This window comes from Equus przewalskii, chromosome 8, assembly GCF_037783145.1.
Source record: "Equus przewalskii isolate Varuska chromosome 8, EquPr2, whole genome shotgun sequence".
In the NCBI taxonomy this organism is placed as follows: domain Eukaryota; kingdom Metazoa; phylum Chordata; class Mammalia; order Perissodactyla; family Equidae; genus Equus; species Equus przewalskii.
The window spans coordinates 62290817-62315979 of record NC_091838.1 but is presented as its reverse complement, the minus strand read 5'-3'; the positions used below and the strand labels follow the sequence as shown (position 1 = coordinate 62315979).

Here is a 25163-nt window from a genome sequence, read left to right as displayed (position 1 = left end):
CAAACCCAATGGAAGATGGACACACCCGTGTTTTCTAGGTAATACCAGCATTCTCATCTGGTTGAACCATCTCTGGCACAATCCACATCATGAATAAGAGACTGTTACCATGGAAGATGAGTCACTGTATCTTGCCATGGAGATCTGTCTCCAAGGATTGCATGCCCCTTTTTTTCTGAAAATAGTCTTTTGTTATATCATAGAGAGCAAAAGAGAGGGAGGACACACGGAAAAGAAATAAGAGGTCCCAGAGAAATAACATGATCAGAGAAGAAATTATTCTTTTCCAAGATGGTTTTATTGCTCATTCAGATGGAATGGACACATGAAATAACACATGATTCCACATGACAGCTCTGTCATTATAAGGGTATTTCTACATGTCTCAATGCCGTCATTCTCTGTTCTGTTTGATTCAGAAAATATATGCTCTATACAGTAACTCTCTATTTGGTTGCATAAACAAAATTTCTGTTCTCTTTATTAGGTGGAAATTATCCTTAAGCATATTATAGCTTCTTAGTGTGTAACTTTCCAAATCTTGACTGCCAGAAATGCCATAGTGTTCTTCAGCTTTCCATTTGTAGTTCCTGAAAGAAAAAATGAATAATGGATATACAGTACTTATTCCAGCACCTGATAGATAGTATATCCTCAATAAATAGTAGCTACTAGGCCCCATTTGCAAAACCCAGCCTCATCTCAGATCCTGAGACAATCCTGATGAGGACAAGAAGTGTGTTGGCACCCTTGCCCTCTCTCCCCCTACCCAAAGGCTGCTGGAAATGTCTCATCTCTCAGGCCCCAAATCCAGTGTCTGAGCTTTGGTGGGATGTCACATGCCCTCTGAGTCACCTTACTCAGGACCTCTGAGCATTTATAGAGCCCTTTACTCTAGCTTTTCTTTTTCTCTATTTTATGAGTTCTAACCACAAGTTCTTTATTTTTATTTCCTTCTTTGTGGTTCTGCTTAGTTTTCCTGTTTAGTACCCCAGTTCAGCTTAGGATATTGCTCTCAAATCTAGCTGGCATCTTACTTGGCTCTTGGGAGCCTTCTTTCCCAAAGCTGAATTCTGTTCCGCTTATTTTTCTACCTAATAATGAGACATCGGCATAGACAAATCTAGAGCCAACTGCTTTTCACCTCTCCCACATATCTTTTACCACTGCGATCTTCATTCATGCATGCCCCTAGGCCAGATGGGCACTGACAATTGCTGGAATCATCTCAGTTCTCAATGCGCCCTGAAGTTTCTGTGTCTAAGATGCCCCCATTCACACTATCCCGTATCCTGGTGACATTGATGCTACTGAAATCTGGTTTCTCACCTCCCCGCAAAAGATGCGTCAGTGGCCCAACTTGCATCTCACCTCATCTTGTCTGTGACAACACTACTCCAGACTGGGCTGCAAATTGACTGATCTGCAAGTACAGGGGAGGGGGCTAGTATAGAGGGAGTGTCTTAAGGCTCAGTATTCAAAGATGCTTATGTGTTGAATCCTGGCCCTTCATACCCAAATAGGCTGAGGAAGTGATTTCTCTCTGTTTTTGTCTTTCTAGAATTACAATTCCTTCAATATTCTATTTATTAGAATTTATTTTACTTATTTTTTCTGAGCTCAGAACTTCTGTGCAAGACAGAAGAGAAAACTGCAAACCCCTTCAGGCCACAAATTAGGAATTGTTTCAATTACTTCTTTTCTTGATGAAGCCCAGGATACAGGTCCTGATGAAGCCGTATCAGCACTTTTTCTGTTTTCCTTACAGAACAAATTGCCAGTAGGAGTCCTGTTTATGAGGGTAGGAATTGCTTGTACAAATTTCCCATAGGGATTCTGACAGAAGCTTCTCTCTGCTAAGGCAGAGGGGTCCTTGTATCACTGATTTTGGGCAGGCAGCCAGAATAAGTCTGAGATCCCCTATGCCGACCAAGATAGACTTCCTCAAAATTGTACAATCTGATTTGTTTGAGAAACACAATTCATTTCTGTAACGATCTCAGAAGGGAGAAGTCTAAGGCTGCATAATTATGGCATTCCTGCACATTGAGAAATTTCTTGAGGTTGGATGTCAGCAGGGTGCCCAAGCAAAGGCTGAATGGTGAATCGAAGTGCTGAGGCCATGAGCAGGGTGGGATGGAGGAGGCCCCATAATGACAGGCTAAAGCCCAATTCCATACTGCTCAGTGCAGCTGTGAGAGGCTGGGAAGAGCAGCAGCAACAGCAGGGCCAGCCATCCTTCCTAGGCCAATTCACTTTGAGCGAAAGAATGAATGAGGAGGCTTCTGAGGTGGCATCACAGGTAAAAACAGTGACAGTCAGACTAAAGAAGGCCACAGGGGCCAGCCTGGTGGCACAGTGGTTAAGTCTGTGCATGCTCCACTTTGGCAGCCTGGAGTTTTCAGTTTCAGATCCTGGGCACAGACCTAGCACTGCTTATCAAGACACGCTGTGGTGGCATCCCACATAAAACAGAGGAAGATGGCCACAGATGTTAGCTCAGGGCCAATCTTCTTCACATGCACACAAAAAGAAGTCTTCACATGTGGCACACAATATGCACCAATAATAATGGTAACCCTTTATTAAGCACTAAATATGTTAAATGTTCCATATACATTGCATCAGCAATATTTTTTCAAGTGTTTTTGATTGCCGGATACTCCTTTTAGGCACTAGGGATTCAGCAGGGAATAGATAAAATTGGTAGAAAAGAGATAAAGTCACTGTCCTTATGGATCATCTAATATTCATTAAATAACCACAAAGTGCTTCAAAGTCTGGACTCTTTCTGCTAAGCCATGGCACCTCCACCTGGTTAAAAAAAAAAAAAAAAACACTTGGCCACACATGCAAGCAATGTTAACAGTGGTTGTGCCTTCAATTCTGAAGAGCAGGGACATATCAGCCACTGGTTTAAAGCACTTACCTCCTCCTCGAGGACAATACCACAAAGTATTGCCCCCAAGCTGGTGGCTTAGCTGAAACTTTAAAGGTCTTCCCATCACTCTGTTAGTCTGGTTGCTCCTGAGTGATGTGGAATATGGAAAGATTTCATAGATTCCATGGTCAATGGTCCACTGTTGTAAGTTCTGTGCTACAAAAACGCATCCCTTTGGTGGGCAAGGCTGTCTGGGATCCCATGCCTATAAATCAGGTATTCTGCAAGCCCTTGGATGGTGGTACTGGGGGAAGCACGGAAGGCAGGGAAAGCTAAGACATATCTGGAACAAGTTTCAACTCATTTGAGGATGAATTGACACTCACCTCTGGGATGAAAAGGGTCTGATGTAACCCAATTGCCACAAAGTGACTAGCAGATATTTTAGGGAGGTAGTGCCATATCAAGGGGTGCAATGTTGGTCTTTTACTAGCATTTTGGACATTTGGCAGTGTCAAAAGCTAGATCAGCCTAGATCAGAGGGACCCTAAACTTTAGGCCTCTGCATAGCCTTCATGTCTGCCAACGTGGCTACTCAGTTCATGGGCCCATTGCACAGTCACAAGGGTGGCCAAGGGTAGAGGCTGGCTGACTCCCACTAGATGATGCATCATTTTGTCCACCCAGTTAAGCAGTTCCTTTGCAATGGAGGGTCCCTGGTGGACATTAACATGACACAGAAAGATCTACATGGTTTTGGCCTACTTCCATTGGTACATCAGTGTATTTCTTTCCCAGATTCCCTTGTCTCTAATCAAATCATGCTACTTCCAAGCCCCTGACCAAGCAGACAAGTCTTTCATCACTGATCAAACATCTGTGTGTATCCTTATCTCAGGTCACTTCTCACTCATACAGAGTGAATGATCAAGTGTACTGCTCACATCTCTGCCCATTGGGAGGATTTACCTCAATACTGTCCTTTAGTATCATGTCTGAATGGGGCTGTCCTGATGTAGCCATTCATTTTCAGCTCAAACCAGCGGAGTGGGAGAAAAAAGACATTGTTAACCAGGTTTCAGTTTTTTTCTGCCTCCATCATTTAGTCATAGGAAACACCTCATGCCATAAGGTCATAGATATGAAGTGCAGGAGAAGCGTCACTAATCTGTAGAGGCCCATCTTCATGTAACTTACATCTCTAGGGCTGCTCGGGCTTGATTCTCAATATACCATTTCTCTTGTTCAGTGTCTAGTAGATTGCTGCTGTGCCTACCCAATATTATGATTTGGATAATCTGATAATATCCAGCTCAACTTTGACAGCTTCACTTACCTGGTAAGCTGTTATTAGGTGCTCAGTCTTTATCAGGACCCAGCAGCACTGTGGGAGGTGCTTTTAAAATGGTAAGTGGTTCTCTGCTGTGGAAGGGATCTGCATTGTGTCTCTCCTTTTGGGGTTTGGCAGAGATTCCAAGCAGCATCTCTCTCTGTCACAGATAGTTCTAGTACCCTTGACTCTGCCAGGTTATACAGCTCAAGTAGCAGAGCAGCTAGGACCACAGCCTAAACCTGTCACACAGCCTTATTTTGCTCTGGGCCCCGTTCAAAACTGTCACTCTTTCAAATTTCCAGACAAATGCATTAGAGAACTATTCCCGAATGCAGTCAGAAATTCAAAGAGGCACACTAAGTCCTGTGGCTCCTTCTTAGTAGTAGAAGACACAAAACGCAAAAATTGCCTTCATCCTTAGAAGGGATGTCTCAGCATATCTTAGACCATTGGACTTCTAAAAAGATCATTAATATGGTAGGCAGCTAATTTTTCATGTAGTTTATCTCCAACCCTCTGACATGTATTTATCTTGCTAGGGATCCAGAGTACTTACTGTTTCCTGTTCACCAGGTCTTATTTGCATGATATTATCAATATTAAGGACTAGCATGATTCCCGACGAATGTCAATATGATCAAGGCTCCTGGTGACTACATTGTGACAGAGAGCAAGATACTTAATATAGCCCTGGGAAAAGAAAGTGTATGTGTAATGTTGTCCTCCCCACATAAGAGGAAGCTGCCTTTGATCCTCTCTCCTGATAGAATTAGAGAAGAACACATTGACCAGATCGGTAGCCTCATATCCAGTACCAAAGTCTGGGTTGCTCTGTTTCATAAAGATTTCATACCCAGTGCAGCAGATGAATAGGGATGACCATAACACTTGGTGGAGTTTATAGGAGTCCACTGTCTTCCACCACACTCATAGGCTTTATTGTTTCAGGATCTGTGCAGTTGAATTTAATAAGCATATGTAGGGACCACCATCACTGCATCCTTTAAATCTTTGGTGTTAGGGCTAATCTCCAAATTTCCTCCTAGAATGCAGTACTACTTATGCTTAACTTTCTTGGCAAGAGGATGGAGGCAACCTCAGGAATTTCCTAGAGTTTTGACTCACACTCCATAGGGCAGTGAGTAATTAGTGTTCTGCAGCTCTTAAGTATATCTACCCCAATTATACACTTGAGAATTGGAAATTGAGTCTGTGGATTCAATGAACCTTCTGTGGAAGACTTAGGTCAGAACTCTGTTTATCACCTGGTCTCCATGAGCCTCCATCTGAAGCTCTGGGATAGTATTTTGGGTCCTTTGTATCGGAGTCAGCTCAGACCCTGTATTCAACTGTCTTTGAAAGGGCTTGGTATTCCATTTTCCTTTTGCATAGTTACTCTGGTAGGTCAATTTTGGAGAATATTTATGGTATACACATATGATAGCATTATAGGGTCCTTCCTCAAGAGAAACAAGCTCCCCCTTTGACTAATAAGCTCTGGGTCTGTGAACAAATTTAGATCTCCAATTTGGGTGAAGGACTACAGTTTTTCATTGTCTTGGCTAACAGCAGCCACCTCTTGATTTTTTTTTTTTTTGTCAAGGGAGGGGGTTACATTAATTCAAGTTGAAGGACACTTTTGTGGGCTGTCCATCTATCTCATTCTCTGGAACGTTCTAATCTATGAGCCATTACCATAGAACCCTTCAAGTAAAGGCGCCTCGATTGCTATCCTGGCCCTTCCCATTATGATAATCATATCTACTTTGTTTCTGAAAGTTAAGTGCTGCCACTTGGCCTTTGCTATTCTGGGATCATTTCACAACTCACTAATACAAAGCAGCTCAGTATCAAGGTAGCACATTTTACTATCATACCAACACGTGAAAGTCTTCACTGAGCTTCTAAAATCTACTTTTCAGTAGAACCTTCATTACAGCCTTGGTAAAGGAATATCTATGGGTCCTTCCAGTGAATAGTCAGTGGGATTTTCTGGTCTCATATAAATCCACTCTAACATTTTCTCCTTCCTCAGCTTTTTGGCTCCTTCTTCAATTTTCTGTCTAGGTTGTTCTGGCATCTCCACCTCATTTACTGTGCACCATCATTGTGTACAACCTTCAAGGAATCCAGCAGCAGATTAGAACTGGTTCCAGGTCTGTTTGCCAGGATGGTAAATCCAGAATCTTTGTTCAGGCTGTGCTGAGACAAGACCCAAGTTACTGGTCTTGGCAAAAAGGGTTGAGTGGTAGTGGATCTTGAGGAGAAAAAGCGACACCTTGCAAGGCGTCTTCCTCAGGTAAGGCCTTTTCAAGGTGTTTAGGCATTGAGAAGTTGCTCTTCCATAATAAAGGAGAAGTTCCTTCTGCCAGCATGGAGTGTTCAGGAAAACCTAACAGTTTAAGAGTCTCAGGTTCCTTCACTTATCGGTTGAGAGATGCCCTGGGGGTATTAATTTTCCTTCACTCCCAGGCTCCACATGAGTGTAGAGCATGCTTCCTGCAACTTACCATTCCGCTGTCAGAGAAGGACTGGGACAGCAAATGAAAATGGCTGGTGTGTGCTTAAGGTGAGATATTGCTAGTGAGTCAAAGGCCACAAGAACTGTTTGCCGTAGCCATAGTTGGAGTCAGAAGTGAGGCCAAGAGACTGTGAGACAGCACACAGAGGTATCTGGAATAAATAGGAAGAAAAAGAAGAAGCGGAGGAAGAAGACTTGTTTAAGTTAAGTAAATTGTCCAGGATGATGCATCTAATACCCAGTAGAAAATTAGAATTAAAAGCAAGACTCTCTGATTCCAGATGCCGTCTCTTAACCACCGTTACTTTTTCTGGGCAAATCAAACAGAAAATACAAGAATGAGCATTTTGACATTCAAGTAGGAGGGCAACACTTAGCTCAGAAGCCATCTGTCAATGCTTCACCTTTATCTTCCAAAAGAATATAGCTGCCTAGAAAGCTACTGATCCAAAGTCTCAGTGCCTTCTGGAAGTTCAAAGTTTGATAAGCATTTATCTAATATGCTGAAATTCCCTAAGGGGCTCCATGGTCTTTATAGCATTTCCTGATCAAGCCTCAGTCTTTGTTCTTTGACCTCTAAACTTGCTACCACTCCAGAGTCTTTGATTTTGGGGGTCATTCTGCTAGAAACTTTCTTTCCTTGCCCCTTTTCATGGTGGACTCCCTCTCATCCTTCAAGAAGTAGTCCAAGTGTCATCTCCTAGAGAGGCTGTCCCTGCCTACATTATCTAAAGAAGCAAACACCAGCCCCTCTTCTCCATCACCCTTCACACCATTACCCTGTTATTTTTCTTTAGGGCACCATCACAGGCTTAAGCTATTTGGTAGTTGTTTATAAGCTTATTGCTTGACTCTCTCATTAGAATACAAACACTTGTTTTCGTACTTGTATTCTACAATGTAGAATTTGGCACTGTCTATTCTATTTATCATTGTGTCTCTTGTTCTTAAATTGTGCCAGATTCATAGGAGACACTCCAGAAATATTTGCTGGATGAACAAATGAAAACCATTAAATAAACAATTGTTTTCGGCCTACTGCCTATGTATGGCTTTCTAGGAATTACCAAATCACTTAGAGACCATGAGGACATGACAGCATCAGTGAGTCCGGGCCAGTATCACCAGGACACTGCACAGCATGCAGGACAGACTTTATCCTCTACAACATGCACTTCCATCTAAACAAGACAAAATATTGAGCAATTAGACCAATCATAATATTCCCAACTGTACAGACAAAAATTCAAAAGCTTAATAAAGAGCAGCAGCCTTTCAGAAATGTGCCAACTCTTCATTTATTTCTTCCTCTGGGAAAGTGTTGAGGTGGCGGTGTCCATTAACAGGTGACATGATTCCTTGACCATAGGGATGAGATACAAAACTGAGTGGCATGCTAAGTTCAGAATGTTCTTCTGTGCCTTACTTTATAAAACTATTCACACCTCTTTTGACATTTTTTGCTTGAAATTATTAGTCCTTTTAGCTTTCTATATTGGCTCTCTCTTCAATTCTTGTTTTGATTTGACTCAGAACCTGGCTCCAGAGCATGTGCTTAATGACTGCCTTGGAAATCCCACAGAAGTCTTCAGTTAGGATTTACCCCAAGCCTCATTATCTAGCTTAAATCCCAGCCCAGCCTCTGGTGCTTGGTTTTTACAAGAGAAACCCCATTTATCCAGATAAATATGCATACATTTTAAATTTGTAATACCCATGCAATAACTGGAATACTGAGGTTCACATTCTGAGACAACCTTATCCCACTAATGACAAACTTACAAAATTGAAGGGTCATTGCATTGTTGAGTAAATAGCAAATCAGAAAAGGGATTGTTATTGTTTGGGAGATATTTCATTCAGGGTCAAAAGGACCAGAGTTCCCGTGCATACTGCTACTCACTTGCTATATGAACTTACATATAGGACTTACCCTCTTGAATTTTCAGTTTAATAATCTATAAAAGAATGGAGTAAAAATAGTGTCTACCGCATGAGGTTGTGAGGGTGAACTGAAAAAAATCCACATAAAGCTCTTGCATAACATGGACCATAGAAAGCACTTGATAAATGTCAGCTGTTAATGATAACAGGAAAAATCTGCTTGGAATACCTTTCCCTAATTCTCTACCAGGAAACCTGCCTTTTATTCTGCAAGACTGCTCAAAATTGTTTTGCTCTGCTTCCTCCACAAGTGGCCTTAGTCGCCCTCCTTGCTGTGACACCATTGTTCATATTTCTATACTACTGATAACATTGTTATTCATATCTGTGTTACAGGGACTGACCCATGATAGTTATTCAATAGTTCCTGATTGAACGAATGCACACCCTCTGCACATTACCCTTGACCTCAGCTGAGCCCAGTAGCAGCTTATTGTAAAGTGAGATTTTTGAAGCTCTAAATTAGAGAAATTTTTTTTTGTTAGAGAAATTACTGTTTAATAGGAGGCAGAAGCTCATAGAAAAGCCTTCGCACCCAATGCCTGGACAGGTGGGAAGACACTCAGTGTTCAAACCTCAAATCAAAGTTTTAACATTGCAACATATTTTGAAAAATGCCAGCCCTGTAAGGAAAGACAGGGTCTTGGATCCACTCTTAGTAAATGCTTCTGCTTGAAATTTGAAAAACAGTTGCAGGAAAGGTGGCAATAAGCCTAGTCAATAACTAAGACAGGCATTTCTAAACTACCTGCTGCTAAAGTCAGCCAGTAGCTCACTTATTATAATGCTCTTCATATTTAATTTAGTCAATTTATCGCCTGGCTAGTAAACATGTCCTTCATCCTAAATCTATTCTCCTGGGTTGTCATAAAAATCTCACAGGTTCAGAAATGCGTAAAAGTCCTCACTCCCCTTAATGTTCAGAGCAGGATGAGGACCACATGACCTTTAGGACTCTTCCATCTCTGAAAGTCTATGATTCCGTGATTCCCTCAACCAGATGAAATTTTATTAGTTTTCGTGATTCACGCCAGGATAAGAGAGGTTATCTTATCTATTCAGGAGTAAATTGTGATGCTGTTAAAGAATCTATTGGGTAATTCAAAAAGAGACAGCACAGAACTCTTCAAATTATGCAGCTATAGAAATTTTGCCAAGAAGAGGATCCTAGAAGGCCCTAAACCCAAACTCTCAGGGCTTATTGAAGGCAAACTTACTTCCCCTGCAGCATCTCAAGACAAACTCCCTTTCAGGATAGTCAGCTAACAAGCTTTGTAAACTTCTCACTTCACTATCACTTTACCTCTCCTTAGACTAAATATTGCCCAGAAATAGCACCAAACGAATGATCCACAGCAAATAAATCTAACGAATCACCTTGATCACTCTCTCTCTTTCTCTCTCTGTTGGTCTCTCTCTCTTTTTTTATTTCCTGAGAGATTTTCCTTCTGGCAGTCTCCCTAGGAGTCATCTCATGAATCAACTTCCTTCCCTTGAGAATATCTGCTCTCGGAGGCTGGGAACCCTCCAGGGAAAGTCGTTTCCGGCTGAGATGCTGGCTGTGCAAATCCTGAAAGTGATTTAGTTTTAGCTGAGACAGCGCTCCCCCAACTGCAACACCCCCCCTTTCCTTGCTATTGTGTTCAGCAGTTGTACCTCTGCATTCATTTGTTCATTCATACCTTCCTCCATTCTAATCCACCTTTTATACACTGATTTACTCTTTCAGAGTTCAACATGAAACAAAAACTCCAGGATATTTCACTTCTTACACTAGTGAAATGTTACCTCATTTGCTTAAAACTGGGTACATAAACTATGTATTTCTTCCTCTTACATCTTTTTCACACATTACAATAGTGATGTGTCATATTAAAATATGAACTGTATGGGGGCCGGCCGGGTGGTGCAGCGGTTAAGTGCACACATTCCACTTTGACGGCCCAAGCTTTGCTGGTTCGGATCTCGGGTGCAGACATGGCTCCACTTGGCAAACCATGCTGTGGTAGGAGTCCCACATAGAAAGTAGAGGAAGATGGGCATGGCTGTTAGCTCAGGGCCAGTCTTCCTAAGCAAAAAGAGGAGAATTGGCAGCAGATGTTAGCTCAGGGCTAATCCTCCTCCTCCTCAAAAAAAAAAAAAGAACTGTATGTGCTTTTATTGGGCCATTGTTGGGATTCCAACCAGGAGCATCTTACTATGTGCCAGGTACTCTGCTCAGCTTGCTTGTAGGATCTCCTTGATTTCCACGATAACCTTATGAGAAGTAATCATTATTCTTTGTTTTCTTATTACAGACTCTGGCAAAAGCAAGATCATGACTTGTTCCTCATCTTATCCTAGGTGGCTATGCCCAGTGCCTGGCAAATATTAGGTGCTTATTTATTCATACATGCATTTATCAAAAAATTATCACTAACCCACCATGAACCAGGCATCATGTTGTCCCCTGGGGTTGAAGCTAAGTGCAAGGTGGACGTGGCCCCTGCCTTCATAGAGCTTATACTGTGGTAGAGAAGATAATAAATGTTTGATGAATGAATAAGTGGAAGCAGAGACTAAGGTTAAGAGAGTTACTTAACTTCTAATTAGTAACAGCATTAAGATTCACACCCAGGTCTGTCTGACTCCAAATCTCTGCTCCTTCCACAATACCTTGTATAGAACAATATTAGGTCAAGGTCTTGACCCCAAGGACCTTGTAGTCTAGAGAGAAGGAGTAAAGTGTGAGAGTGAAGAGGAAGGCAAGTAACCAAATATTAAAATGTAAACTATTTGACATTTAGTAAATACCTGCTATGTACCAAATACTGTTTGAATGGCTTTATAAATATTGACTCTTTTAAGTCTTACAACAATCTTTGGGGCAGGTAGTATTTTATCCCCATTTACAGCCCATGAAAAGAGGCACAGAGAAATTAAGTAAATTTCCCAAGATCACTCAGCCAGTAAATGGTAGAATTTGAATCCAGGGAGTGAGATGTAATAGTATATGTTCTTATTATCATATTATGCTACCCTTTCATTGTGAGACTGTGCTAGGAACTATGCTAGCCTCTTTGGATTCAGACAAATAAGATATTCCTTCTATTCTTTATTTTTTAAACTTTACTGAGGTATACTTAACATACAAAAAGTTGCACATATTTAATACGTTTTGATGAGTTTGGACAAATGCATACACCAATGATACTGTTACCACACACAAGGTAATAAGCACATCCATCACCTCCGAGAGATTTCTTGTGTACTCTTGCTTTTTTTGTGTAGTAAGAACACTTAACATGAGATCTATCCTCTTAACAAGCTTTTAAGAGCACACACAGTATTGAAAACTATAGGCACTATGTTGTACAGCAGATCTATAGAACATATTCATCTTATATGACTATAACGTTATACCCAATGAGCAGTAACTCTCCAATTCCTCCCTCCCCATCCTCTGACAACCATCATTCTAGTTTCTACTTCTATGAGTTTGACTATTTTTGATACCTCATATAAGTGGAATCATGCATTATTTGTCCTTTTGTGGCTCACTTATTTCACTTAGCATAATGTACATCCATGTTGTCACAAAAGTATAATTTTCTTCTTTTTTAAGGCTATAATATTCCATTTTATGTATGGATACACCACATTTTCTTTATCCATTCATCTGCCTATGTACATTGCAGTTGTTTCCAAATCTTGACTATTGTGAATATGCTGCAGATATCTCTTTGAGATCCTGATTTCAATTCTTTTGAATATATACCCAAAGGTGAGATTACTGGATCATATGGTGGTTCTGTTTTTGATTTTTTGATGAATTTCCATACTATTTTCCATATTGGCTGCACCATTTACATATCTACTAACAGTGTACAAGAGTTACCTTTTCCCCACATCCTGACCAACGCTTGCTATCTTTTGCCTTTTTGATAATAGTCATCCTCACTGATGTGAGGTGATATCTCATTGTGATTTTGGATAGCATTTCTCTGATAATTAGTGATGTCAAGCATCTTTTAATATATTTGTTCACCTTTCATAAGTCTTCTTTGGAGAAATGTCTATTCAAGTCCTTTTTTTTTAAGATTTTATTTTTTCCTTTTTCTCCCCAAAGCCCCCCGGTACATAGTTATATATTCTTCATTGTGAGTTCTTCTAGTTGTGGTCCTTTGTCCATTTTTTAATCAGGTTATTTCTTTGCTATTGAGTTGTAGGAGTTCCTTATATACTTGGAACAACTAAAGATCCAGAATAACCAAAGTAATCTTGCGAAAGATGAACAAAGATGGAGGCATTACACTTGCTGATTTCAAAATATATTACAAAACTACAGTAATTAAAACAGTATAGTGCTGTCATAAAGATAGACATACAGACCAATGGAATAGCATAGAGAGCCCAGAAATAAAACCCACACATATGCGGGTAACTGATCTTTGACACGGGCACTAAGAATACATGATGGGATAAGGAAAGTCTCTTCAGTGAATGGTGTTGGGAAAACTGAATATCCACATGAAAAAGGATAAAATTGGACCCCTATCATACACCGTACACAAAGATCAACTCAAAATGGACTAAAGGTCTTAAATATAAGACCTGAAACTGTAAAACTCCTAGAAGAAAACATGGGAAATCTTCATGACATTGGTCTTGCAATGATTTCATGGATATGACACCAAAAGCAAAGACAACAACAGCAAAAATAGACAAGTGGGGCTACATCAAACTAAAAAGCTTCTACACAGCAAAGGAAACAATCAACATAGTGAAAAGGCAACCCACAGAATTAGAGTAAATATTTGTAAACCATATATCTGATAAGGAGTCAATGGTCTCCATTCTTGATGAGCTCAAAATCAAATTGGGAAAAAGCACAATTACCAAAATAGGATATGCTGGTAAGGTATACGTTATTTATTTTATTTTTCGAGAGTAACTATGCTAAGCTTGAAGAGTACTCACTAGCTGTTATGGACTGAATTACTAGCCCCTGCATTCACACCTTTTCCATGGCCTTGTGTATACTGAGTATATTTCCCCATACCATATGACTTTGGCCACATGACTTGTTTTGGCCAATGACATATAGGTGGAAGAGACAGTGTGATATTTCCAACTCTAGGCCTTAAGAATCATAGCAGGTTTCTACTTATTTTCTTGTGCCTCTGCCTTCTCCATGGGAAGAACATGCCTGGCTAAACCCCTGGTCCAAAGAGGAAGAGAGACATGAGAGAACTACCTGGCTGACCAGCAACCTTACAGTTTGAAGCAGAGCTACCCAGGTGAGCTGAGATGAACCTAGTCTAGCTCAGCTGACCTCCAGCCTACGCACAGATGCTTGAAGTCCAACTGAGATCAGCAAAACCAAATACAGCCACATTAGGGCTTAAGGCTTCAACATATGAATTTTGAGGGGACACAATTCAGTTCATAGCATCCACTGATTTTGCAGACTTTAATGGTTTCTACCAATTATCTTCACAGAAGCACCTAGATTGGTGTTTGAATAGCTGGGACTGTACCTAAACCAAGTTGACACACAAAACTCATCATCACACCAGTAGATAACCTAATTAGATTTCTCGATGAAATAGCATTCACAGTGGAATTCTAATGTAACTAGGGAGTCCTGATGTACCATGCAATTTACCATAATAATCCCCCTTCCTCACCAATATTGTCCTGTACAGTCCTTGTCAAACTTCAGTGTACTTAAGAATCACGTAGGGATCTTGTTCCAATGCAGATGCTGGTTTAGCACATTAGCCAAGTGAGGTAGGGAAAGATCATGAAAGATGGTGGATAGTGTTCAGAGAAGAGACGACTGTATCAGGGAGAGGCCACCCTCTTCTGCTGGTTGATGAAGTCGTTTCTCTAATTTTTATCTTTGTGTGGGAGGAGTGGTGTGTATTCTGTTTTATGATTCTCTCTCTCTCTCTCTCTATTTTTCTGTCTCTCAAACAAGGATGGAGGGGATGTACTGACCTTCAAAGGGAGGAGTGGGCTACTTCTGTGGGCTCAGAAGATTCAAAGGAATTCAGATTCAAGATTTTCAGTCCATCAACTCAGATTTCCCCATCGCATTTGTCATGGTTGAGAGTTCAATCTTCTGTGGAACTCAGCTACTCTTATTATTAGGTCATAAACCTGATACTCACTTTCATTATTCTCCATAAGCAGACAACGAGTCTTTGTTATACTAGCAAGGCGGCTCTCTGTAATTCACATTTAGATTTTATTTGGTGATTAATAATGATGATTTAATGATTTTCTTACCTTTTTCCAGGGCATCAGTCAAGCTTAGCAATAGGTTCACATTAGCCACCTAATTTCATTGCCTTATAATTTCTATTTCTTCCGTATTTCTCAAATGCCTGCTAGCTTACACTTATCCCTTGGTATCCACAGAAGACTGGTTCCAGGACCCGCTGTAGATACCAAAATCTGCAGATGCTCTGATCCCTTATTCGGTCCTCTGTATCCACTGGTTCCACATCCACATTTTCAACTAACCGCAGACTGTAAACATCATACGTGATCCCTGGTTGGTTGAATCCATGAATGTGGAACCCATGGATACAGAGGGCTGACTGTAATGCATTCTCAAATCACTATACTACCCCAGATCACCACCAGTGATAGTTTTGCACTGCTGCATTGTGCTCCACCAACCACCAGTAGTGAGGTCCTTATTGCCAGCCAACTGGCTGACAGGTGATCCAGCTCCAAAATTCCATTTTAGCATCTGCAAGACCACTGCTTACAAATCATTACAGGTTATATTCTCTAGGAAGTAGGCTCTGAGATGGAGATTAACATGCTAGATGTATATTCCAGGATACTCTTTGATCAAGACCTGTGGAAGGGAGATGAAGTAAGTAGGATTGGTCAGAAAAAGAGATTGTACTGTGATGCAGATCCAGTGAAGGCCTCAGCCAACCCCACAGAAAGCTCTGGAGCTGAGATGGCCCTTTGAAGTTATCCAGAGTTGGGGTAAGGCAGGCTGGGTTTTTATGCTCTCTCATCAATTAGTGAAGGGGGATATAAGTGATACATTACGTCTATCGGACCGTGTTTACTCTTTGTTTTATCTTTTAGTACTTAGGAAGACTTTTATTTATATTCTAGTAGTTACCTATATACTAATATGTTTGAAATGTTTTTCATTCTCATTTTTCTTATTTGGCGTTCAACTATTCAGTTTCTGAGCTGTGACTGATGTATGTTGACTCCCACCAATCTTTCTCACTTTTCTGCCTTTTAAAAAGTTTCCCCATTTATTTCTTGGCTGCATGAATTCATTCTCTAGTAGATTCTTTATAAAGGTGCATGTACAGAATCCCTTGATTCTTGCATGTCTGAAAATATGTTTCTATAACCTGGATAGTTGAAGGATGGCTTGACTGACTATGATATCCTTGACTCACACTTTCTTTCCTTGAGTTTTTTGAAAATGTTTCTCCACTGCAGTCCAGCTTTGTATGTTGCTGTAGGGAATCTTATGCCAATTTGATTGTTTTTCCTTTGTAAAATGATATGTTTTTCTTTGTTTATTTGATTGTATTTTTGTTTGTTTGTCTTGGCTGCAAGTTATGAAGCCCTTGTTTTTAAAGCCTTTTATCTTTTAAAGTCTAGTTTTATCAAGATATGCTTCAGAGATAATTAATCTAGATCAGGTCAGTTTTCACTATACAGTGGACCCTTTAAATATATGGAAGTAGTCTTGCTTTAATTTCTGGAAAAATTTCTTGGGTTATCTAAAATGTTATTCTGTTACATTGTTTCATTTTTCTTCTTCAGAGACTCCAATTATATGTATATTGTGTCTTCTTTGCCTATACCAAATACTTTCTCTTGATTCTTTTTACTTCTTTACTTTATTGTCATTCTTTTGGCTATTTTCATTCTTTTACTTGTCTAATGATCCTTATTAAATTTCAATTCAATATTTTCTTCCTCGGGTAATTTGTAATGTTGTTTTCACTTCTAAGATGAGTTTGCCCTTTTCTATTATTTTTTTCCTGAGTTCAGTCATTTTACATCTTCCTGGGTTTTTTGTTTGTATTTGTTATGAGTTTTTCATTATTTCTGATTTCAAGTATTTATTTCACATCTGAAAATTCTTATTTTCAGGCATTTAATTCAGGTGAACATATTCTGTTAACACTTTTCTTCTACTTCATGGTCGACATTTTCAGGAGCTTTTTCAACATTGATACATTTTGATTCTCATTTTGTTTCTTTTTGGTATAACTTTGTAGGGATATCAGCTACTTTCCCTGTTAATTTTGAATGTCTAATTTCCCAGACCAGCAATGGCAGTTGTATACACAAAAATGAACATTTTGAGAGGCTCACTAAGTTCCTTAGTTCAAGACTTACCCTCTTCTGTTGGCATGGTATAGTTTCTCTAATCAATTTTGATATTTTTATGTGGAGAGGATTTATATTTATTCTGCTGTGTTATTCTCTCTCTCTCATACAAATGTGCGCACGCACACACACACACACACACACAGAGGAACTGTGTTTCTTGCTCTTATTTCCCACTTCCCTTCATCATCAAGTACCCAGGGAGCAAGTCCTTATAGTCAGCACTCTGATCTAAGAGATTTTAAATTTGTTCTCAGTGTTTTCAGACTCATGGTGGGGCGTTCCAAGTGAGAGAGGAGCTTCTGTGGTGGGAATTACTCTGGGGCAATTCTATTTGTATTCTTTCTTCCCTGTGGTCCCTGCTCCTCTTTACTTTTTCCCTTGATCTCTTTAATATCTGTTCCTAAGTCTTCCCCAAAACTGAATTTTTTAAAAAAATTCCTACTTTACAATGTAAAGCTCATAGTATTATACTTTCTGTTCCTTACATATGCAGAAAGCATAGATTATGGGTGGTTTAATTTGCTGCTCTTATTTATCCAGATGTGTTTTGGGGGAATACGTGAAAAGGATCAGATTTAGGAGACCACCATTATTCTGTGTCAAACCGGAAAGACCACAGATGATTAGAATTTAAGAAAAAGAGTGTCAGATATAGAATTGGTAAAGGTAAAGCTTGTGACAGAGCTCAGAAATGTGTTTGACTACCCATTTGCACTTCTCAGATAAAGAAAAAAAAAAGATGAGCTGCTTTCTTCTTTGTTCAAGTGCAAGCAATCCTCCAGGGCACCCACTGCTACTCACCACATCCATCTTAACTTCACTGTGGCTCACAGAGAGGAGGCAGGGAATTAATCACTGGTAGGATCTTCACGAGTAACAGTACTTCTGCTGTCCTCATGCCTGCCTGTGCAGTTTCTCACCTGCATAATTTTTCTCTGCCCAGGCAAAGATTGCCCCCAATTTTCTGAGGCCCTTTCAATGAGTAAGTTTTTACTCACTTTAAGATTCTCTTTAAGTATCAGCTCTTTCAGGAAGCTTTCCATGACTTACTGCAAGCTAGATTATGAGCCTTTCCTCTGTGCAACTAGAGCAAACCATACACATCCCATCCATGAACTCGACATGTTATTCTGCTTGTGAGTATGCCTCCAAGTATAAAGTGTGGGTGCTTCATGATTCCTTCTTCATCTTTGAATTTCCCCAGTGTCTGTCACAGAGCCTGACAGTTACTAAATGCTCAATACACGTTGGTGGAATGAATTGATGGATAAAGAAATGAATGTAACTGCACTAGAGGTAGCTGCACTCTGCAAGGGCCCAGTCAAGGGAAAAGATCTGCATAACTCCTTTGCTTTGTTATAGTTGGAAGGTCACCGATCTCTACAGAACAGTTTCCTGTACCTATGTCTCTGGCTCAAGGGCCACTGGGATGTAAATATTGACCAGACCTCTTCCAGAACCTGGAAGCAGGGAGCATTTTGCTGAATGAGCTCTCAGGTGATCTCTTTTCTATTCTTGTCTCCAGCCAGATCCCATGTGGGACACAGAAATGAATATCTCTTCTCCATACAAAGCTAAATAGGCAGAGCAAATCTATCCCCAAAGTTTAAAGAAAGAGATTTAACTTCAGGTAGAGGCAGACTAAAATTCATGTAACCTAGTTTTCTGCCTTTGCCCACTTGATCTTTAACTGTATTTCAGAGAACTATTAGATAGTGAAGGACTACCTGTTTTTTTTTCCAACATCATTATAATACTTGGAATTCAAAAGCCTGTTCCTTTCCTCTTCTCCAGAGGTACCTGAGACTCTAAGAGTCACCAAAGCATAAAATTTAGGACTCAAAGGGACTTTGTGATCAGCTAGCCTTCTCATTTGACAGACAAACACGGCCCAAAATTCTAGAGCTCATTAATGGCAGAATGAGTAATAAAATTGAAGTTTCTCAGCTCATAGTTTTCTTTCTGTGTGTGTGTGTGCGCGTGTGTGTATTTTTTCCCCTCTCTGGTTCAAGCCAGGATGGTGGCCTCTCCCTTAAAGCTCCTAACATATTCTGCTTAGCTTAGTGGGTCCAAGGGAACATTTGAAAACCACTTTCCTACACCATGCAGCCTCAAGATTGTAGATATGAACATCCTCCTGTCATCCTCCACCAAAAATTTAAAAAATTTGGACAACTTGTTTCTTTCTTTTATTTTTGTCATGAAAGAGGAAGTAAATTATTCTTTAAATGGAGAAAAATAAGCAGTAATTCCCTTGAGTAAACATCATTCTCCATCAGCTACAATTTTTTCTTCCAAATTTTCCACTTAGGAAGGCAGAGTTAATAACCAATTTGGGCACCTTTTGGAGTATTTGCCATCTCAAAATACCACCTTCTACTCTTTTCTATCTGGGTCTTCTCATCAAGGGGCAGCTCCCTTTTCTTTGAACATAGAGAACAGTAATTAACACTCCTGTTTTTGCCACGCCCCAGGTGTCTCCAGCCATAAAGCAGTGTCAAGAGATTGTCAAAACAAAATTAATTGAAATTGAAACAATAAATTCCTGCCATGTAATGTCTTCAGAAGGTGAAAGGGAAGGTGTGTCTCAGAATACAGCAAAAGGAGAGTACCCCAAAGGATAAGAATTGTTGATCCAAAGGAAAGATGAAAAATCTTTTGCTCTAACATCATCCATGTTTTAAAAACCCTGCAGGTTTTAAAAGGAGGAAAAACCAGAATTGTCAAAACAAGAAACCACGTCTTACAAGTCAGAGCCCTCCACAGCATTTCTGACAGTTTGAACACCAACTAAAGTTTTTTTTAACACCAAATTTAACATGCACAGGCATTTCAGATCTGTCACTAGAAGCAGGATGATGTCAGTGAGAAAATCTGGTGTTGTTTCATTTTCACAAGTTTTTCAGGATCCGAAATGGAGCTGTTTGTTGAACATGTCACCGCAGAGAGGGGATAATAATTAGTGATCTGAGAAACAAGGCTTGTCACGAGGTTAAGAATCAAAAAATGCTTATTAACAAGGAGAAGGGCTGTCAAAGGGAGGAAGGCAGCAATTCAAACATAGTGCTTATCGCTCCTGGAGGCTCCAATTTATTTAGAAGGTTTGGAATTCTGTTCTCTGGGCCATGCATGTGGTATGGCTAGAGCCAGAAATTCTCACTTTGAGAGGATGCTGTTACAGTCATGCTTGAGAAACATGTCAGGACACGGGGCATCTTTTCATCCAAACCATTTGTGCCTTGCCTTTCAGATGAAGGTGGCTTTTCAACTTTTAAAATTTTGGTTGAAACCTACATGAAAGCTCTATACCAGTGAAGATGCTTTTGAAATACATAAGGCAATATTGGGGTTTTATATGGTTTGAAACTATCTTCTCCCAATTGTTAGGTTGTCTTTTCATTTTGTTGATGGTTTCCTTTGCTGTGCAGAAGCGTTTTAGTTTGATGTAGTCCCATTTGTTCATTTTTTCTTTTGTTTCCCTTGTCCGGTCAGACATGGTACTTGAAAATATGGTGCTAAGACTGATGTCAAAGAATGTACTGCCTATGTTTTCTTCTAGAAGTTTCATGGTTACGGGTCCTACATTCAAGTCTTTAATCCATTTTGAGTTGATTTTTGTGCATGATGTAAGGTAATGCTCTACTTTCATTCTTTCACATGTGGCTGAATATATCAGATAAGTGGTTAATACCAAAAATATACAAAGAACTCATACAGCTCAACAACAAAAAACCAACAACCCAATTAAAAAGTGGGCAAAAGATCTGAACAGAGATTTCTCCAAAGAAGATATTCGGATGGCCAACAGGCATATGAAAAAATGCTCAACATCGTTAGCCATCAGGGAAACACAAATCAAAAGTACAATGAGGTATCACCTCACTCTGGTCAGAATGGCCATAATTAACAAGACAGGAAACAGCAAATGTCGGAGAGGATCTGGAGAGAAGGGAAGCCTTGTACACTGCTGGTGAGAGTGCAAACTGGTGCAGCCACTATGGAAAGCAGTATGGAGTATCCTCAGAAAATTAAGAATAGCTCTACCATATGATCCAGCTATCCTGTTGCTGGGTATTTATCCAAAGAACTTAAAAACACAAAGGCATAAAGATACATGCACCCTTATGTTCATTGCAGCATTATACACAATAGCCAAGACTTGGAAGCAACCTAGGTGACCATCAAAGGACGAATGGATAAAGAAGATGTGGTATTTATACACAATGGAATACTACTCAGCCATAAGAAATGATGAAATCCGGCCGTTTGTGACAACATGGATGGTCCTTGAGGATGTTATGCTGAGTGAAATTACTCAGAGGGAGAAAGTCAAATACTGTATGATCTCACTCATAAGTGGAAGATAAAAACAATGGCAAACAAACACATAGCAATGGAGATTGGATTGGGGGTTACCATAGGGGAAGTGGGGGAGGGCAAAAGGGGTGATTAGGCTCACACGTGAGGGGATGGACTATAATTAGTTTTTGGGTGGTGAACATGATGTAATCTACCCAGAATTCGAAATATATTACAATGTACATCTGAAAGCTATATAATGCTATAATCCAATGTTACTGCAATTAAAAAAATAAAAAATTTTTTAAAAATAAAAAAAATTAATTGGCAAAAAATAATAATGGGATTTTAAGGAATCTTTCATTATTCTATGCCCATTCAATTCTCTGCTTCATGTTAAGGGGCAATGTTCTTCCCTATTAAATTTTCTCTGCACTAACTTAGCATTTAATTATTTTAAAATGACTTCATATCTGTTAGTCTGGGGTCCTCATGAAGAATTTGGAGTTTCACATAATTTAAGTAGTATCTCTGTGTAACAGAAGTGTTGGTGGCACTCAATATCCATTTGCTTCTTTTCCTTAATACTGGAATCCAAGTTTTATTTTGGTGCCAATGATTCTGGTTAAAAGAACACATTTCCCAGATGTTTTTCAGCTAAGTGTGGCCATGGAATTAAATTCTTGCCAATGACATGCAAACAAAAAAGTTGCATGAAGGTAGAGTAAGATTTTGAAAAGGTGTTAACTCACTGGCAAACGTGCCCCTTTAATTCAGCTTTCTCCTCTCTGCAATCTGGTATTTGGTTCTGATGGTTGGAGCTCTAGCAGCAGACTTGATCCATGAGGTGGCTTTGGAGGTGGAAAGCATAGTCTGGGATAATACAGCAGAAAGGTAGAAGGCGGCTTGGTTTCTGACAGTTTCATAGAATGACCATACTAGTCCTGGACTGCTACACTCTGGGGCCTCGAATTATGTGAGAGAATACACACTTAATTTATTTAAACACTGTTATTTCTATTTTGTTACTGGCAGCTAAATGCAATTCTTAAAACACTCATTTGCTGCACTTAAGTTCAATGAATTCAGGAAAGACAATTTACGCTTCTTTGCTTTCCACTCCATGATTAGTACAAAGTTTTGCCCAGAGTAGGAACTCTAAAATATTTGTATAAATGATTATTTCATTCAACAAACATTTATTGAGCTCCTCACATGCTCCTGGTACTGTGCTAAGCATGAGAAATAAAAGGATGTGCCCTAAACGCTCTCTTAAGTAACCTCTGCTTAACCATCGTGATGGATTAACCAATGCTCTCCTTGTCCCCTGTAAAGCACGTGTCAGATGCTCTTGGCATTCTGTACTCCTGAATGGTAGATGACTTTCTATTGTGCCTGTGCCTTTCTGCTCTCACAGTTTGAGTTTTGTGCTTCCAAAGAGTCAGTTTTGTTTGTTCCCAAGTTTAATTATATCAGTTTTACTTTTATTATAATTAGATAATCATGTAACCAATGAAATGTGAGTGTGCAAAGAAAGAGTTATTTGTATAAAACCTAAACTGAATATTCTGAAAAGACTAAATAAAGGTCAGTCACTAAAAAAAGTGCTGACAAACCAAGTAAGTGTAAATCAACTTTTAAAAATGGGGGAAAAACTTCAAAGGTTCAGAAGAATTTTGTACTCAGCTTTGTAATTGCTTTTCAGTTCTTGCTTTATTTTTAAGGAAATGGAGACTGGAAATCATAGAAGATATATCTTGGGTGTGGTTTATCCAAGAACAACCAACGAATCATTAGAGCTTTTTCAAAAATAAGGTCTAATACATCAAAGGATGGGCAAACAAATATACATTTATACATTTGTAAAATGTATCATTTTATAATTCTTCTTTTTATATGACTATGAAATTTACTGACTACCAGTTCCATTTTCCTCTGATGTAAGCCTTTCCTATGTAAAATTCATGGTTTTGACATTAAGACATTTGTAATTTGGTGTTGGATTCAGATATTTACATATATAGTTGATATCGACCCTGATATAAGTTTCCCCACGTTAAACCCAGCATATATGGGGTTAAAAACAAAACACTCATTCCCTGCTTACTCTCTGGCTTCCTGGCTCCAGAATCCACTATCCTCGGTGGAGACAGACACCGTCAAGGACAAGCACCTGGACTATCTCCTCCCGCAAAGAGATACCGGCTTGTGGGAAAGCTGCTGACCAGCAAGGTCACGAGCTCCCTCCTCTCTGCAAGTAGTCTCAAGGCCAAAGACAGGCTGGTGGGAAAGCTCCAACCAGCAAGGCCATATGCTCCCCCTCCCCTACTTAAAATCCCAAATAAAAACCCTTCCTTTTAGCTTTTCGGGGAGTTTGGGATTTCAGCGTTAGCTGCCCTCTCTCCTTGCTCAGTGCTGTGCAAAAATAAAATTCCTACTTTCTTCCACCACACCCGGTGTCAGAGATTGGCTTGCTGCGTAATGGGTGAGCGGACTCACTTCAGGTTCGGTAACATCGTGATGAAACAGACATAAATATTTGCATATTTCTGTTGGAAATATAAATAACCTATCTTAGACCAAGTTAAGCTGAAAGATAATTTATTGGCTCATGTGGCCAGGAAGTCCGTGTCAGATGGGCTTCCAGCATGGTGAGATCCAGGTGCCCAAACTGTGTTATCAGATATAGTGTCACCATCTTCTAGCTCTGCTTATTATTGTTTTGGTTTCAGTTATTTAAACCTATTGGTTTCATTCTCTCCTGCTATGGAGGGACTCTCTCTGTGTGATGGAAAAGTTGGCTGTAGGCAGCCCCCTAAGCAAGCATCATTGTTGCTCATGTTATTGAGGAAAGAGAAGCAGTCTGTCCCAGATTTAATTGGTCCTGAAGGGGTCCTGTACTCTTGGACTAGTCAGTGTGAACAGATTTGAGTGACCAAACCCAATTTACAGTAAATTTCTGATTTACAGCCATCCCAGAACCATTCGGGATAGGGGTACAGTAGACCAGCCACAACTTCCCCACTGTTTCAGAAGTCTCTATTCTGGGCCATAGCCTTGGAAATACAACTCCTGTCCTTCCATGGCCCTCTGTTTCCTCTTGGATACTGGGACTATGTGGAGTTTTATTAGCCCGTTCTAGGGGCAGCAGAAGGCCACTCGGATGCACATCAGAGGACTTGTGAGAGAGTCCTGTAACTCGTTAGCTGGCTTTGTGTCCTTAAAAGTTACTTACTCTTTCTGAATTTTTGCTTTCTGGACTGCAAAATGAAGACATTGGACTTGATGCTCTTAGATCACTTCTAATCCTAAGATCTTACAACTATGACTCTACACTTTTGCTTAAACCATATATTCTGCTCTAGGAATATTTTTACCCTTGAAAATTTACATATGTAAACCCTGCCTCTGATAAATAGCTTGGTGCCCTGCATCAATCTACAAAGATTCTAGGAAAGTTTTGGGTTTTTTTCCTTGGCCATTTTCAGTACTTTAACCTGAGAAAAATGATGCCCTACCCCACCTCGCATATCAAAACCTATGTTTTCTAAATGAATCCACATTAAACAGAAAATAAAATAATCATTAAAGAATGAACCATTACAGAAGATGTAAACAAGGGTATTGGAGGCAGGGGAAGGGACCTAGACTCTCTAAGGGGAAGGATGAAGGGACTTGAGCAATCGTCAATCCCTCTACCTTATAAAGAGAGATTTTTTTCAACCAAAGACACTCAATTTGAACATTAAGCTTTTTGGAAATAATAGAAGAAAAAATTAATACATATTATGCACTTTATGCCAAGTATTGTA

At 39.8% G+C, this 25163-nt stretch overlaps 2 long non-coding RNA genes across 3 annotated transcripts in view; one reads left to right on the top strand and one right to left on the bottom strand.

The window, feature by feature from the left end:
• Positions 1 to 25163, top strand: part of LOC139085266 (uncharacterized) — a 253590-nt gene that overhangs the window by 128984 nt on the left and 99443 nt on the right. The gene's annotated exons all lie outside the window — the stretch shown is intronic.
• Positions 280 to 14784, bottom strand: LOC139085333 (uncharacterized). The gene is made up of 4 exons (XR_011543616.1): positions 14662 to 14784; positions 7803 to 7916; positions 6725 to 6887; positions 280 to 590 (listed from the first exon to the last, which is right to left on the bottom strand). It is a non-coding gene; the product is annotated as an uncharacterized lncRNA (long non-coding RNA).